The sequence below is a fragment of the Micrasema longulum genome, unplaced genomic scaffold, assembly GCF_059751315.1.
Source record: "Micrasema longulum isolate JH-2025_06_02 unplaced genomic scaffold, ASM5975131v1 h1tg000141l, whole genome shotgun sequence".
Lineage (NCBI taxonomy): Eukaryota > Metazoa > Arthropoda > Insecta > Trichoptera > Brachycentridae > Micrasema > Micrasema longulum.
In genome coordinates, this window is record NW_028277347.1 from 876849 (window position 1) to 893691 (window position 16843).

General features: G+C 30.5%; 1 protein-coding gene across 2 annotated transcripts in view; it reads right to left on the minus strand.

Moving 5' to 3' along the window:
• The window catches only part of pxb (putative Hedgehog signaling attenuator pxb), a 630755-nt gene that overhangs the window by 471023 nt on the left and 142889 nt on the right, over window positions 1-16843 (minus strand). For both annotated transcript variants that reach the window (XM_088242536.1, XM_088242535.1), the window contains exon 2: window positions 10928-10986. The gene's annotated coding sequence lies outside the window, so the exon portion shown is untranslated. The remainder of the gene's footprint in view (window positions 1-10927; window positions 10987-16843) is intronic.

Here is a 16843-nt window from a genome sequence, read left to right on the forward strand (position 1 = left end):
ACGATTTTACTCAATATTTCCTCAAAAGTCTTAAATAACTAGTGCTGGAAACCTAGGAATCGAGATGTACTACAGTAATATTTACATCTTGGACCTTCAATTCCCGAGTCCACAACACTAGCAAGAAAATTAAAATAAAATATACTTAATTTATAGATTGATTGATTTGGTGTTTATTTTGTAGAACTCCATATTTAAACTTATAATATTAGAAATCAAACACTGATTTGAGTCTACTGAACACTTTATTTTATTTTTACAAATATAAAAATAAAAACTTTGTGACAATTGTTTCGCCTTGTTAGGGCATTTTCAAACGAATGTGAAGATTATATAGATTGAATGTCCTTATATAGTTATATAATTCAAGGTACTAAAGTAGAAAATGAAAATAATCTTATGAACTATAGCATGCATGTACATTAATCATAATTGAGGGAAAAACCAATAGTTAAGGGCGAGGCTAAGTGTTTAATAGGTAATGGGGAATTTAGGTATTTATATTTGAATTTCGGGAAAAATAAAACAAAGTTAGTATTTATTGACATACAGGTATGTATTGTGAGATAATTAATGAAGCTTTATAGTTTTGTAAATTTAGCTAATTTCTGTCGAAAAAATATCAATAATATTATAATAGGTTGCTGTTCATTTTAATTTCAAAACATGATTGAAATATTATGAGGAAATTTATATAAACATAAATGTATTATTAAACAATATTTCTATTTTTAAGAATTTCTTATCAAAATATATAAATCCAATTGTAACATGATTCATCTATTAATTACGCGTTATATAAGCGTGTACAAAAAGGAACAAAGTGAAGTTAAACAGTCTATTTAAATATGTTTAATAGTGGTGAAGATATTAGGTTAGGTTGATCATTTATTATTTTAAAATTAGGATTATTTAGATCTTTTTTAATTTACAATTGTTCGAGTATATTAAGTTTACGCCATTTGCTTTCAACATGTAATGGAATTCGTATGAATAAGTATTCAGAAAGTGTTCAGTAGACTCAAATCAGTGTTTGATTTCTAATGTTATAAGTTTTAATTTATAGATTTAAACTGTCGCAGAGTCACATCTTGCTGGAGCGTGTGATTCTTTAAAATGCTGTACACGCACAGTTGCATTCCACCGGCAACACTACTGACCGGTCCAGTTTGTTGGCGTCCACGTCGCGATCCCTGGGTAATGGAATAACACTCATGAGGGTGTAATCACAGCAGATAACGAGATGATGAAAGGCGAGTTTCTGGCGCCTCCAACCCAGAACCAATTAGCTAAGGAAAGGTAACCCCGACAGAATAATCCACTAGAGAAGGCAACGGGAAACCAGTCTGGTCATCTTTTCCCGGGAATAACTATGGCACATCCAATAAGCAGTTGTTCTGGCTGCGGAATACAAGAGTAGCGCAGGACCGAGATGCTTTCGCTGTAGTGATTGCCAACGTCAGGGGGACCTGACAAGGCACCGCAAGAAGGAAAAAGAAGAATAAGATAAATTTAAAAGCCTTTAAAATTAATTTGCAGAAAAAAAATACAATTCCTTCGCGGGAACAATAATTTTAATAAATTTCCTTCCGAAATAAAAATTATTGAAAATTCAACGCTCAACTAAAAGGTCATGTGAAACCCATTCCATCCTCTTTTCCCATGCTGTATGTATCATCAATTCTTGTAATAAAACATACGTTTTATAAAAATCAAATTCCAGAAAAATACTGTGAGAAAAATTGATGAACGAACTTTCTCTTTAAACACGCGAATCTTGCTCCAATAAAGAGGTAGAAACGTTACGTAAATAATGTAAAAATAAAATCAACATATATACATATTTTAAATGTAAAACTTTTTTGATTAAATGTTTAAATAATAAGGACTCAAAAATATTTTGAGTTTGTCCAAATTTTTGTAGACAAGGACTGGATTCAACTCCCTGGGGATTCAACCCCCGTACAAATAAAGGTTTCAGCTCTTTAATTTCACAAACATCAACAGATGAAATAATTGAAGGAATATAGATGTTCAAATATGGGCAGAATGGAGAATGTTACACAATGTGTAAAATGGCCACTTAAACAAGCCATTGACAGGTCATAAGACCTGAAGATGTCTAGACGTCTATACTACCTTTTCTTAAATGTTCTTCATCTCTGTTGTAATATGTTAATAATAAGGCATGTTTTCTATACCAAACGGAATTTTGAAATCATCATTTTTATGGTCTTAATTATTTAAAATCGAATGTGCGCATATTATTTTTTTGCATTGTAGACCGCTGTGTCTGTATTTAATTAGATTTAATTAGATTTAGTTTATTCGTTTTAGCGATATCTTCGAGACTAGCATCTTTAGATAAAAAAAAATATTTGTATGATAGTACAAAACAGAATACTAAAAAAATAACAATAGTTGACAGGTTTTCTAGCATAAAAATCAATTCGGGATTGAAAATAATGACATTGTTTACCGTTTATCGTGAGAACAAAACAATTGTAAAGGTCGTTTATTAATAAATAATATTAATAAAAGTAGATTGAAAGAAAATTTCCTGTTCTCCATTATATTTTGCTTTTATCTTATAAATAATTTTATTTGATTACAAGTCTTCGAAATGAAATATCGTGTAGACGAAAAACACAATTTTCGACACTTTTTTTGTTCACGTTCAATCGAGGAATAAAGCAGCCAAAGCTGCTCGCGATTTTGCGCAGTGTACGGTGAATATGCTATTCACTATCAAATATATTTTTTTTTGCAAAATAGTAAAGAATACACTATTAACTAATTTGTTGGTCTTTTCACAAGTTCTTTTTTGAAGTTTTTTTTCATGATTTAAATATAAGGTTAAGTTCCTTAAATATTATGTATTGAATAAGGATTTTTGCGAGGGATTCAAATGTCTAGGTTCACCCCAGAATTCAAAGAGATTATAAAAGGGTACTCGCAAAGTTTTGCTTTTGACCTAATAAAGCTCACTCGAAATCATGTAAGGGTTATCACTAGAGCACTGCAGACTGAACAAACACCTTGCTAAAATGAACATGGATTGGAGCTTGCATAGCACTGACCCCCACAACTAAGAATAAGAACTATATTATCACCCAAATTGTACCACTGGACATTACACAGGAATGCGCATTCAATGACCTTTTCTCATATGCAAGAGGGCGCGGGATTACGCATCATCTGATCGTGTTTTCAATCCCCATCTCGGCTATAACAATGTTTCATTCAAATTTTATTAATACTTACTTTTTTTTCCGCAATAAAAATATTTATAAATAAAACAGCAATGTATTAAAATCCAATTTCTAGTTCATCGACGCAGGCAACGAATGTTAATTTTGTGAACAAAATATTAAATAAATTCAAAATACTCACAAAACCTGATTTACTCATCGATAAAATTAATATTAGTACATGAGTTTTTCTATGATAATGAAGAAATTAAAATAAATAAGATATTTACAACCGCTACACGGTGGAGCAGAAATAGTTTTATGGTGTTTTTTTTATTTAATGAAAAAAGCTTAGCAATTACATTTATTATATACATATACTTACTTACATACGCTATTTTTACATTTTATACTAAACGTTTCTGTTCCTCTAATAGAACAAGACGTGGATCTTGTTTAGAAGTGGAGTACCACAGTAATTTAAATAACGATTTTTTCGTAATATTCATTATTTGTAAAATACTATTTTTAGTAAATTATTTCTTTGCAATCTAAATTAAAAAAATCGGATTGTTTAGAACACTTTTTTTAAATACATAATTAATTAATTATCCAAATGTTTCTAATAAACTCAACCCTCAACATTAAATACGGAAAATATATTTAAGGTTCATACAGTAGACACTCTTTATAAAATAAATTCTATTATACAAATATATAAAAAAGAAAAAAAAAGAATTTGAGATGAACAAGTCACTCAGATACCAACATAATATTGAAATTCCTAAATTCCACACAAGTCACGGTCAAAATAGCTTTGTCTTCAAAGGTGAAACAAATTATAATAATCTTCTCAATGAACCAAAAACTATCAAAAAAATATATATTAATAAATAAATGTAAATCTTTTCCCTCTATTCTTTCATTTCAGTTCGCACTATCATTCCTTTTCCGCATCTATCGGTGCATAAGGCACCGCATTGGTACACACACCGTGGCGTACCTTGATCATTTTTGTTACATGAAGTTTGAGATGCCAGTCCAGTGCCTCTAAAGAAATTTTTTGAACACGTGTAAAAACGACAATAAATTTTAATTAGTATGAGTGTATTATTGTTTAATGTTTTTTCTTTATATTTCCTATGTTTTTATTTTTTTCTCATGTACTTGTATTTAAAATTATATAAACTCTCATAAATAAACAACTAAAACAGTGTAAGATACTCTCCAAGCACAAGAGATAGTCTCTTTTTAGAGAGTTACAGTGATAACATTTACTAGATGTGTAAAAGTAGAAATGTATGGAATTTGAAAAAAAACATGTACCTTTTATGAAAATTTTTAATAAAAAAATAAAAACTAATGTTATTGTAGACGAAGAACTAAAACTTGAAACAAATTGTATTAAACACGGACACAATACGAGAATATCAGATAAATATCATATACAACCTACTAAAACAAGACAAGGACAGTCGAGACTAATAAACCAGGGACTGAAATCATACAAAAAACAACCAGACAAAACTAAACGAAAGACTCAAACAAACTTTTCAAAAGATGTAAAAAATATTATTATCAACAACAGAGTATGAATAAAAAACAACACACACGGTATCATCACCCAAGAATAAATATATTGTCAATCCGTATGGGTTGAAAAATACATATTCAAAAAAAATAATTTAAAAAGCACTTTTTTTAAGACAGAAATTTCTAGCTATATTTTTTGTTCCACCGTGTGAAATAAACATTCCGAGATGAATCTGCCAGAAGGAACATGTTAGAATATTTAACAACACATTTATCAGACGCCATTGGGCATATGCGATGAAATCTGATACTATCTACAATATCTAGCCGCGGTCAGCTGAGGTGATGGCATCGGGGCTAGCATTACAAACAAACGGCAAGATATGTATCGATGTTCGTCGTTAAAATAAAAGGGACATGAAGAGATTTATTGACTTTTGTTGACTAAATCCTACGGATAGTAATAGATTTATCGAAATTTTTTGTAAAATCATATAAATTTAAAAAAAAGTTTATCGACATACTCATACGGATAGTAAAATATTTATCGGTGTTTATCGATGCAATCATATAGAATGAAAGCGATTTATAAACCTTTGTCGGTAAAATTATTTAGACGATAAAATATTTGTCAATGTAACCATGTTAGGGAAAAGCGATTGATAAACGTTTGTCAATAAAATTACACAGACAATATGAGATTAAAATAGAAAAAATAGTTTAAAATTACTAAATATATTTAGTTGGCCTCGTGGTGCATTGGTCAGCGCGTTTGCCTACCATGTGAAAAGTCTCGGGTTCGATTCCTGACTTGGGTGATATATTTATTTATTTATTTATTTATTATTTACTTACAATTTTATTATTTAAAAAAAAAAATTTTTTTTACAGGACTCACCAGGCCAATTAATATGGCTTGTCGGTAAAGATCCTTTACATTAGATCATGTGATAACACCACACAATTGTATAATAATAATTACTACTAACTTAAATATAAGGAGCAAAAAAAAGTACATATAATTTATGTTTTAAAAAAATTATTTAGAAAAAATTTTAAAAAAGCAAAAAATAAGTAAATTATAAGATAAAAAATAAATATAAAACCGGAGTACTAAAATTTTAAACAGAAGTGTGTACATATTTAACAGGCACAAAGCATTTTATTAAAAAAATATTTCTTAACATTTTCATATCTATATCTATATCTAAGTCTATATCTATTTCATATCCTTATCCATATCCATAAATATATATACCCGTACATGCACACATACATATCCATACATACATATATACACATACATACATATGAACATACATATACAGTATATACACACATAAATATCCATGAGAATATTACATAATTATAAGTTCTGGGTTATATATATTTATATTAACAAATATTTAATTTTGTTAATATACAAACTCCTGATCGAATAGCCAGTCTATTATTTTGCCCTTGTCACTTTTGGTAGTGCCATTTCTAAGATTGTTTGGTAACAAATTGAACATAACTGGAACCACATATTTTAGAGTTCTTTTCCCGTATTTGTTGCTTGCCTTTGGAATCACTAAACCTTCATTTAGTGTGAATCTTGTGTAAAAACCATGTTCCAATAAATTTTCAAATATATCACCTTTTCTTTGTTCCAAAATGATACAGAGCCACAGAATTTCACGAACCGGCAGTGCCTTTATAGATTTATATAGTACACATTTGTTGTTGTGTTGAAATGTTTATTAAAAGGTTGTCTTCACAACATAATATTGCATAGTCCCTGGACTGGTACACGAAGTGTAAGACTGATCATCTTACCTTTATGAAGCACAAATGATCAAGATACGCTGCGATTGGCGTACTATGCAGTGCCCTATCCACCATTAAATGCGGAAAGGGAATGATGATGATGTTAAAAAAGTATCGTTCCCGGTTAGATACATTAAGTCCCAGCTAACTAATTATGTTTATTTATTCATTTTATTTATTGGAGATATCAACAGTAATACATGTAAAAAAAAAAAACAAATAAAATATTCAAAGAATAAATCCAATGACAGATATCCATAGAATTACATGAAATACTCGTACAATACATGCTAGTGTGTTAGTGTGAGTGCAAGTGTGTGAGAAGGTGGGTGAGTGGGTGTTATAATGGAATGAGGTTGGCAATGTGTGTAAATATTATGGCACAAGTGTCAAAAATATAAAATATTAAGAATTAGAAATAAAATAAGTTTTTATTTTAGAAACTAAGTATAAGATTAAAAATTGTGTTTTTAAACGTGCATTTTAAATGTTAATTTGTTACAAAAAATATTACCGACAAAATATCGTACAAATATTAGGTTTTGACGCCTCTATTGGATAAACATCGATATATCATTAAACGTTTCTTTGTTATCGTGGGCTGGGTCACTATCGTAATGCACCAAGTGCACTTTGTTCAAGAGCCGTTTAGTCTATAAGAATAATGTTTCATGTCCGTTTCGTAACTGTCAATTTACCAATTGTAGGATTGACATCTTGTCAACCTGATAGGTTACAAGGACGCGCTTTAAATGTCAGTTGTGAAAGAAATTGATCATGCAACAATGATAGCAGACCATCACACCGTAATAGCTGTAAAAATTCCAAATAAATTAATAATATCGCGTGTGAACACAATTTTCACTGAAAGATAAGTTTGTCAGTTTCAGCAGCTTAACGGGATCCAAGGAATTTCTGAGTGGTTTAAAACACATTAAGAAAAGTGTTTGTATAATATGGGTTAGTGAATCCTAAACATAACCTAACCTAACCTAACCCAACATAACATAACCTAACGTAAACTGAACCTACGTAAACCTAACGCAACCCCTTCCGACGCGAACTTTGCTGTGCTAACCGCAAATTTCATTTATTCATTCCGAACTGTAAGCTTTTCGCGGAATTAGCGAAGCGTTTTCACTTAGCCGAATGGGTAAGAGACTCAGACATCGCCTCCCGTTCACATCCCGAAGGAGTAATACGGAAAATTCTACTCTTCGAGAGCGGGCGAAAGGTATTGCTACAGATATGAGTATACTAGTCTAGTACACCTCAGTTTTAGTTGTTTTTCGTTCGCAAAGGGTTAAATGAGAACAAGTAGGTAAATGCCCAAACAAATTCAGAGCAAAAGTGTTATAACCCTCATTATGACATATCAAAAAAAAAAGAACTGTACGAGTTCCCTTTTACTTTTCAATAGGGTATTTTCACAAGTCGGGAATATCTTTAAAAACATAACACGTAATTATAATTATAAACTGAGAGCGGACTTTGACTATTCTAATGATATAACTATAAACCCAAGTTTAAGGAGACGATGGTTGCAATATTTCTGGATAATATTTAATATCTTGTACACCCTTACTTTGATATGTCAGGTTAAACTGAGTGGTTCTGAAGATGGCTCCTGCAATGGTAGCCGAAACGTTGAAACAAATCCAACACACACGGTATCACCCAAAAAAGAAACATATTAATAACAGTGACCGTGAAAACCTTTGTCCCTGTTTGTCTTAAATATTCATTTCTGTTCGATAGGGAACACACTATATGCATTGTTTTATTACAATTATTTTTTAAAGTTTATATTAAATACGTTATAAATAATGTATGCGTTGAATGCAATAAATTTAACGCGGAAAATCTTTATAAATTATTTAAAGTTCATACAGTAGACACTATTTACGAAATAAATTATATTATATTTACAAAGAGGAAAAAATAAACGAATTTGAGATAAATAAGTCACTCAGATACCAAAATAATATAAAAATTCGCAAATTCCACACACGTCATCGTCAAAACAGTTTTGTTTTTAAAGGAATAAAAAATTACAATAATCTCCCCAATTAACTCAAAGATTTTTTTTGAACCCGAGTAAAAACAGCTTTCTATCTTAATTAGTATAAGAGCTTTTCTTTTAATTTCGTATTTTTTTTTTCTCATGTATTTTCGAAATAATATAATTTAAAATTACTAAATAAATATAACAGGGTAAGTCACTCTCCAACCACAAGAGCTAGTCTGTTTTTTGGAAAGTAACAGCTATAACATTAAAAAAATGTAAAAGTGGATTATACAGAAAAGAAAATATCTTTCAATTATGTAATTATATGAATTTTTTTATTTTTTTTAAAACTCATGCCGCAGAGTGAGAAATGTTTTTGATTTTAAAACTGATACTTAATTATTTAACTGAAATATTTGACATATTTGAAAATATGTATATAGGTCAGGAATAATTAACCCCTATTCATCCAATATATCAAAGGTTACACTTGTAGAATTGTATTTGAGTGTTCTAGTGCCTATAATCCCCAAATAGGAGTGGACGACTCTGGCGTCTGGCGTCGATTCGTTACTAAGTATTTAATCTGATGTCTCAATAGGTTGGTTGGATCATGGTCCATTAAAGAGATTCGTGATAGTCTATTTAGGTCTATTGAAGGAATTACAACGAGTACATCACTCACAGAGAAACAGATTAAAGTTGAAATTATTACTTCATAAGTTTTTATTAACACAATGTGAATATCGTGAGAAAAATAAAAACTCTTTGATGTAAGCGATCGATTGATGTTTTTTATTGCAATGCGAAAAATAGCACAGTCTGAATAATGACTTTATAAAAATATTTAGTTTTATTTACTGTTAAATCAACAATTAAAAAATATAACAAAAAATACAAGGAGAACAAAACCAATGGCAGATATCCACAGAAATACACGAAATATACGTAAATCGGTTACTTTGTGTGTGTAAATATGTTTTAGGCGTTGGGTGTGTAGATTAGTGTGTTTGTGTGAGCGTAAAAGTGTGTGAATATGAAGTTGAGTGGGTGTGTTTTTTTTATTTTGTTATTTATTCAAATCAAGGTACAAAAGTAAACAAAATCTAAGTAAATTAGTAAATTATCACAAAATATCAAATAAACACAAAAATAAACAACAAAAAAATACCAGCGTTAAAATTAAACAACACAAATATATTTGGACTGGATTAACACAACTTTGCACTTTGAAGTTTTGATTCTTGATGAGGAAATCCTTCAACCGTTTGCTTCTTTGCTGCAAACTGGTAGAGTTCTTTACCTCAGCAGGAAGCTTATTAAATATCTTTGGTACAATATATTCTGTCGTCCAGCTTCCATAGAAGTTTTGTGCTCTAGACTCTACCAGTTTCATAGCTGTTATCGATCTTGTTTCATGTTGGTGACTGAGCAGGGTTTTTTCCCCATAAAAATGCTTTATTTAGCTTCAAGTGGTAAAGTTTCTTCACCGGAAGTACCACACAATGCTTAAATGAGATTGTGTCATCTTTTTTGTAAATCTTTTTGACTTCTTCATTTTCAATCATTATCTTGAGAAGTCTTTTCTGAAGATTGTAAATTCTATTAGCGCATGACTGGTGAGTTCCTCCCCAAGACAGAATTCCGATTAAAAATAAAAATTCCAAATAATAGTTTAAGAGAAAAAATGGAAAACTACTTAGTACAAGAGAAAAATGCGTGTTTTAAAATACGCATCAAGTATTTAAATGAGCATTTTGGATAACTTAGGTAGTGGCAAATAATTAGAGAAATTTATTAAAGAAATAAAAGACGAGTGATACTTTGATCCACACATTTGGAATATCCAGTGACCGGTTTCATCGCTTTCGCGACATCTTCGAGACTGGTATCTTTATTAAGAAATTACCAAAATTAGAAAATACCAAAACAGAGGTAAGGATGGAGAATTCAAAATTATTACCGCTCTCATATCATTGGTTGGTTCATATGAGCTAGTGAGGTCGGCATCGTTCAAATTAGTGAGTTTTTATCAAAATATTTTTGATTATTTTTTTCGTACATTTTCAAGAAACTTTTCCTTATAATTTAATGTTGTAATTTTTACCGCACGCAAGAAGACATTTTTTGTATTCAATTTCCCGTATGGATGTAGTTCCTCATTGTCTTTGTGCTATAAAGTGCATAGACGAGTGGAAATCCAGCAACTTTAAAATTATTACAATAGTTTTTTACAAATTATAATTGAATAAATAACATTTTGGGTAGAATTAATAATGTAAATTAAGTAAATAATTACCAAAATGCAATGTTATAAAATTGGAATTTAAGGCTTCAGCATTATAAATAAGTACGATAGTATTCAATTAAACAAAAAAGCTTTTACCTTTAATCCGTTCTGCTACAAAAGCTGATTTTAAAAACACTTTAAAATCCTTGTTACATCTGAAACAAATAAGAAAAAAAAAAATTTAGAAAATCTACCGAAGCGAATAAACACTTGTTTTGTCAATGTTATTTTGAAAATTCTAGATAACTACATACATTTATTAAATTTATACATTTAACCACTATTTTTTTCATAAATGCGAATCCTGGCACCTTATCAAATCTTAAAACACTAAATTCCTGAGTTTTGAGGAATATAGATTATAATAATAAAAATACGTTTATAGTTTTATTCCACTTTTATTTATAAATTCTAACTAAACTTGTATTTTTAAAATTTTTATTACCTTACACTTAAATGATTTTAATTCAAACTCTTTTATTTCCATAGTTATATAAAATCATGATTAACAACCCCTGCTTGCACTTGTATATAACATAGAAATTTGTTTAGTCTCCCACCAGTCTGACGATGTCGGTCACGACGAAACCCGGTCACTGGTAGAAATTTATAAATAAAAGTGTAATAAAACTATTTACGTATTTTTATTATTATAATTAAAAATGCAGTTCCACCAAGAAATACTCAATATATTATGAATAGATTAGATATAAGGTGGTTTGACGTTATAACTTACATTGAAGTTCGCAAACAGACGCAGCAACCTCCTATAACAAGCGTCTTGGAGGTGTGGTGGTGGACATGTCTTGGGTGTCCCCACTTGCGAGCGGATGTTAAAAAAAAATGCTGTTTTTAAAATTATAGAGCTGTATATTCTCATACACTATACATAATCAGAAGAACAGAGACAAAGTAACTGGTGATATTTTGTCGTGTTAGAACTTTCGATTGGTAGCACTGTCTCTTGTCAAACTAATTACAAGTTTTTTTTTATATCACCGTTGTCTATGGTCTATGAAAATAAACCAACAACTATTGAAGCTTTAAAAGCCAATATGACACGGACCATTTAAAAAATAACACCGGGTTTGTCGGAGAAAGCGGTCACAATTGGACCGACAGAATGGGCGCTCCGTAACTGGTATTCACGAGGGACATTTAAACGTAGTTATGCAGAAAGCAGCCAGCCATAAAAAAGTGAAATTGAGATAATGGCACCTTTGTGAAAAGGGAGACAAATCAAATCTGCACAACAGTTGGAATGCTTTTGACTTCCACAAATGATAAGCAATGAATACATTAATTTTTTTTTTTATATTACAAACATGAAACGAATTATGTATTTAAACAGTTTTAACGATTTTTAACGTTTCCCTTACTAAGCATCCAAAAATTACACATGATCCGAACGGGGGGACCAAACGACCCCAGCGCCTCTTTGTATATGACATCAAGAGAATAAAACGTTGGAAGTGTTTATGGCCGTGCAATAATTTATTCATGTTTTCGCGTAAACATATTTTACTAATTCGAATATTGTATTAGTTTTTGTTAGTTTGCCAAATGTTTATGTACATAAAGTGAAATTGACCGAATTGGTCTATGGGGGATTCGAATCCCCCCCTTCGGTCCGGCTAGGTTACCGTATCGTAAGATTTTTCTAGTGCTATGGGTTTTTCTGCAAATTGAGAAATGCAGTTTTTGTGATTGACACTATTTTCAGAATGTGATTATAACAGTTTTTTGTGTGAAAGCGGTCTGGCTGTTTTTAGCAGAACATGGAATTGACCTTACTGCACCCGAAAACACCAATATCTCTTTTTTTTAAATTGCGGACTAGATGCTATCTGCATAACTGCGTTCATTTGTTGGATACCACTTCTACACAATAAATGTGTAAATAATACTTAATTTTGATTCATGGTTGTAATCACGATTTTATTTTTTTTAAATCATCCGATGCTCCTAATCTTTGATAACTGAGCCCATTAAATTAAAAGTGTTGTTAGATAATTATTTGGACCTAAGCGTTTCAGTTTTCAAAATAGCTGCAAGAAAGCTCGACAGGCCAAATTGAGGTTATTCTCTACACTCTTAATGTAATTCCTATTTAATCTAATAATGGACAAACACTTCGATATGCAATATGAACCGTTTTTCTGAATAAACTGTTATCACAATAAACTAAATTATTTACTCTTTTGGTGATATTATTGGTATATGGAAGTACGGTGTTTTTTTTAAGTGTCTTGTTTTACAGTTATATTACGTGAGCTTACCGGGTGGCTGTCAAAACACTCGTAACGCGTATTGACAATTCTTACTACACCTTTCTGAACTTTATTTGTGTACAGAAGTAAGATAACGCGCGTGGCGATTGACGTTTTAGTAATGTTCTACCTATATCTCGTGTTTGAAGAACAGAGTCGAACCAACGCGATTAGAAAACATAACAAGCTGACGTTGGTTACAGAAATATGGTGGAAAATGATTTTAAAAAATGTATATTTCAATTCTCAACATTTATCAAATGTTATTCAATATTTGTATAAAACCACTTACGGTCTTTTCTATATCTACCGGTTTCAATTCGTACCCGTCTCTTCGTCAGGACACAAATTAAACCAATATGTAAAACCCACATACATGCGCTGATTAGGTTATAAAATATTTTATGTTGTGTGAGAAATAGTTGAAAAAGGAGACAGGGGATTAAATGTTAAATATAAATACTATATATTTACCAAATTTTTAACCTTAATATTAACAAAGATATATATATATATGTTGAAAATATAATTATAAATATATTTAAAAAAAGAGCGTCGATACTGTAAATGAATTCCCGTATCTATCTTCTAAAGTGGTCTTTTCTTCTCGATAAAATAAAGTTATAAATATTCCTTTTAAATATCAACAATGTTAACTTAATTTTTCTCAATAATTTTCGTATAAAATTACAAGTGTAATTTTTTTCTAAATTATACGAAATTGCATTTTGTTAAAAAATGTCCATGTACTTGTGATTTTCTATAACTGAACGGTTTGGGTAGGTAGAAAGAAATTGCCGTAAGGCAATATGCCCGCCCTTATATCTATATAAATTATATATGTATATAAAGTGTAAAATAAATGTTTTGGAGAACTTAGTATGTAATTCAGTTCAGTTCAGTGCCAATTTTTTTTTATAAGTAAAGGATATAATTATTATGATCTAAATTTGTTGCGACGGAGACAAAAACCTTTTTGAGAAGGGAATATGGAAGTCTAGACATTTACAGGGCTTATGACCACTTTACACACTTTATAAATTAATGTAATAAATAAATAATTTAATATAGATTTATTTGCAAATAATCTTAATGACGTACGGCGTTTGCTTTCGAAATAATTCGTAGTATTTTTTCTTTTCTTCTGAATTTACATTTAATTACTATTCATTTTATGTTCGAGAATCTTTTTTAACTCACTGTGATGCTACTTGTGAAAACCTGTAATTGGCTTATTTGTTTAGTTATATATATAAAAGATAATTATAGCTGCTGGTTATCCAAATAAATAAAATAATATTTACCATTCTGCTCATATTTTAAAGATCCACATTTCATCAACTTTTTTATCTCTTTCTTTTTTGTGAAGAAAAAGAGCTGAAATCTTTATCATCTGGGTGAGATTCATCCGGCTGAACCAGTTCAACTACTAGACAACGCCAGAAAATAATTTTCCAATTTTTAAACTTTTTTTACCAGTTAGTCAATTCAACAATGTTTTAAGTATATCCAAATGTTTGCGAACTGGCTGACAGCTTGCCAGTTTGCAAACATTTGAGCATACCCAAAACATTGTTATTATTATATTTTTGCAAAACAGTGAAGAAGGTAAAAAGTATACGAATAAGCAAAATAAAAATTTTAGATAATATATATTTTCTTTTCTTATTCTTTAATTTTAAATTTATCTTGTTCCTATTTTCTTTATTTTTATTTTATTTGCAACTTCTAAGCGCCTAACACTTCATAATTGTCAAATTGCCATAACTTTGATACGATAATGTACTTAATCAATAGCTTACACCCACAGATACAGTGTATTATTTATTCAGTGCTTATACCACTGTGAAAAATTTATATTGACTGTTTTCACAATTTTCGTTTATATATATTCTTATTTTCTGTATATAATATGTGTAGGAACTGATGTTTTTTTCCCAAATAAAAGTGAATAAATAAATAAAAATAAAATAAAAGGCAACCGTATATTCACAATAGGCATAGTAAATACTAATACCCTATTATTGACTAACCATAAATAAAATATTTAACCACTTATAAATAATGTTTGTACGCGTATATCCTTCATCTGACCCTGTTTTTCTTTCGTGAAATAGATGTTCTCACTTATGTAATACTTACTGTATAGGGCACTAATCGCTATCGGAACCCGTCTAGACAGAGGCGCTTCTTCTGACAACTGATAAACGCCCTGGAAGAGGAATTTTAATGGGAAATAATTCGTAGAGATTCGTTTTAATCTACAGCAGAATGTTTTTACTGCGGACAAATGTAACTTAAAAAAATTCTCGCCAATTATCAGAAAAAAATATTAATTACGAATGATTGATTTAAATTTGCACCCACATTTTTAAAGCATGTTTTTGATATGCACTATGATTTTTTGTGAGTTGTTATGCTGCGTGTCATTCGTATTCATTTCTGGCGTTCCGATGTTACATATCTATCAAAATAACATCAACCCTGGGCCCCGATTACAATGGGAAGTTAACAAAGTTATCTTTGACTGTGTGTGAAAAACCGATATTTGCGTACGAAAATGAGTATATTTGCATGAAAATGTTGAACACGTTTAAAAGAAAAAATTGTATTTATATTCTGCTTTTCATACAGAAAACTTAGTTTTACTTTGTAGATAAAATTAAAGGTAAATGTTATTTTTCCATTGTAATCGGGGCCCTGGACATTGAACACGGACGCTGTTATGCGATCCGAAATATAGAAAGAGTGGGATTGTCACAAGGCGTAATAATCCAGAATACGTGAATTTTAATACTGGTACCCATAATTCATACTGATTTTTAGGTATCGAAAAATCGCATTGAGTTAGTATCAGTATTTACTTCAGAATAATACTGAAATAAATCTTGCATTTGAAATGTTTTTTCCTGAGTAATTTACTCGAATTTCCCACCCAGTTTTACGCTGAAAATATATCACTAGTTGACTGACAGACGAGTATAAAAACATACCTAAAATATTTCAACGTTTACGATAATTTACAACTGACGACAGACGTGCCGTTTAATCACTCGTCGTTGAAAAAATGGTAAACAAGCATTTACATTTGAATACTTTTTAATTTGTTGCAAGAGAGAGGGAAAATTTTTTTGAGAAGGTAATATGAAAATCTGCATTTACTGTCATTGGCAGGTTTAATAATATAATAATAATTATATTTGGCTGATTTATATAGCGCCATTTTTGTGAAAAATCACCTCAAGGGTGCTTTACAATTGTATACCTAAACTTACATTCCAACTAAACTAAAGTGATATATTTTATTTCCGGATTTAAAGTTGAGGGTATGATAGTCTAAATAAGTGGGATTTTAGTTGGGTTCTGAACTGACTGGGACTGTCGATGATTCGTAAGTTTGAAGGTAATGGGTTCCAGGCAGAGAGGCCGGCGGCGGCAAAAGCACGATCTCCAAATCTAGTGTTTGGGGAGCACCGGATTTTGACAAGTTTTCCTCTTCCTGAATCAAATGCTGACCTAAGAGTAGATTTTCTTTGACATGTATTTTCCCTAATACAAAGGTCCGATAGGTATTTTGGAGCCATTTCATGAAGGGATTTGAATACTGTCCAGCAAAGCTTGTATTTTATTCTCTCTCGGCTTTTTAACCACTGCAAATCTCGAAGATGTTGTGAGATGTGAGAATATTTTTTTACTCCCGTAATAAGCCTTGCTGCTGCATTGAAAACAGATTAAAGTTGAT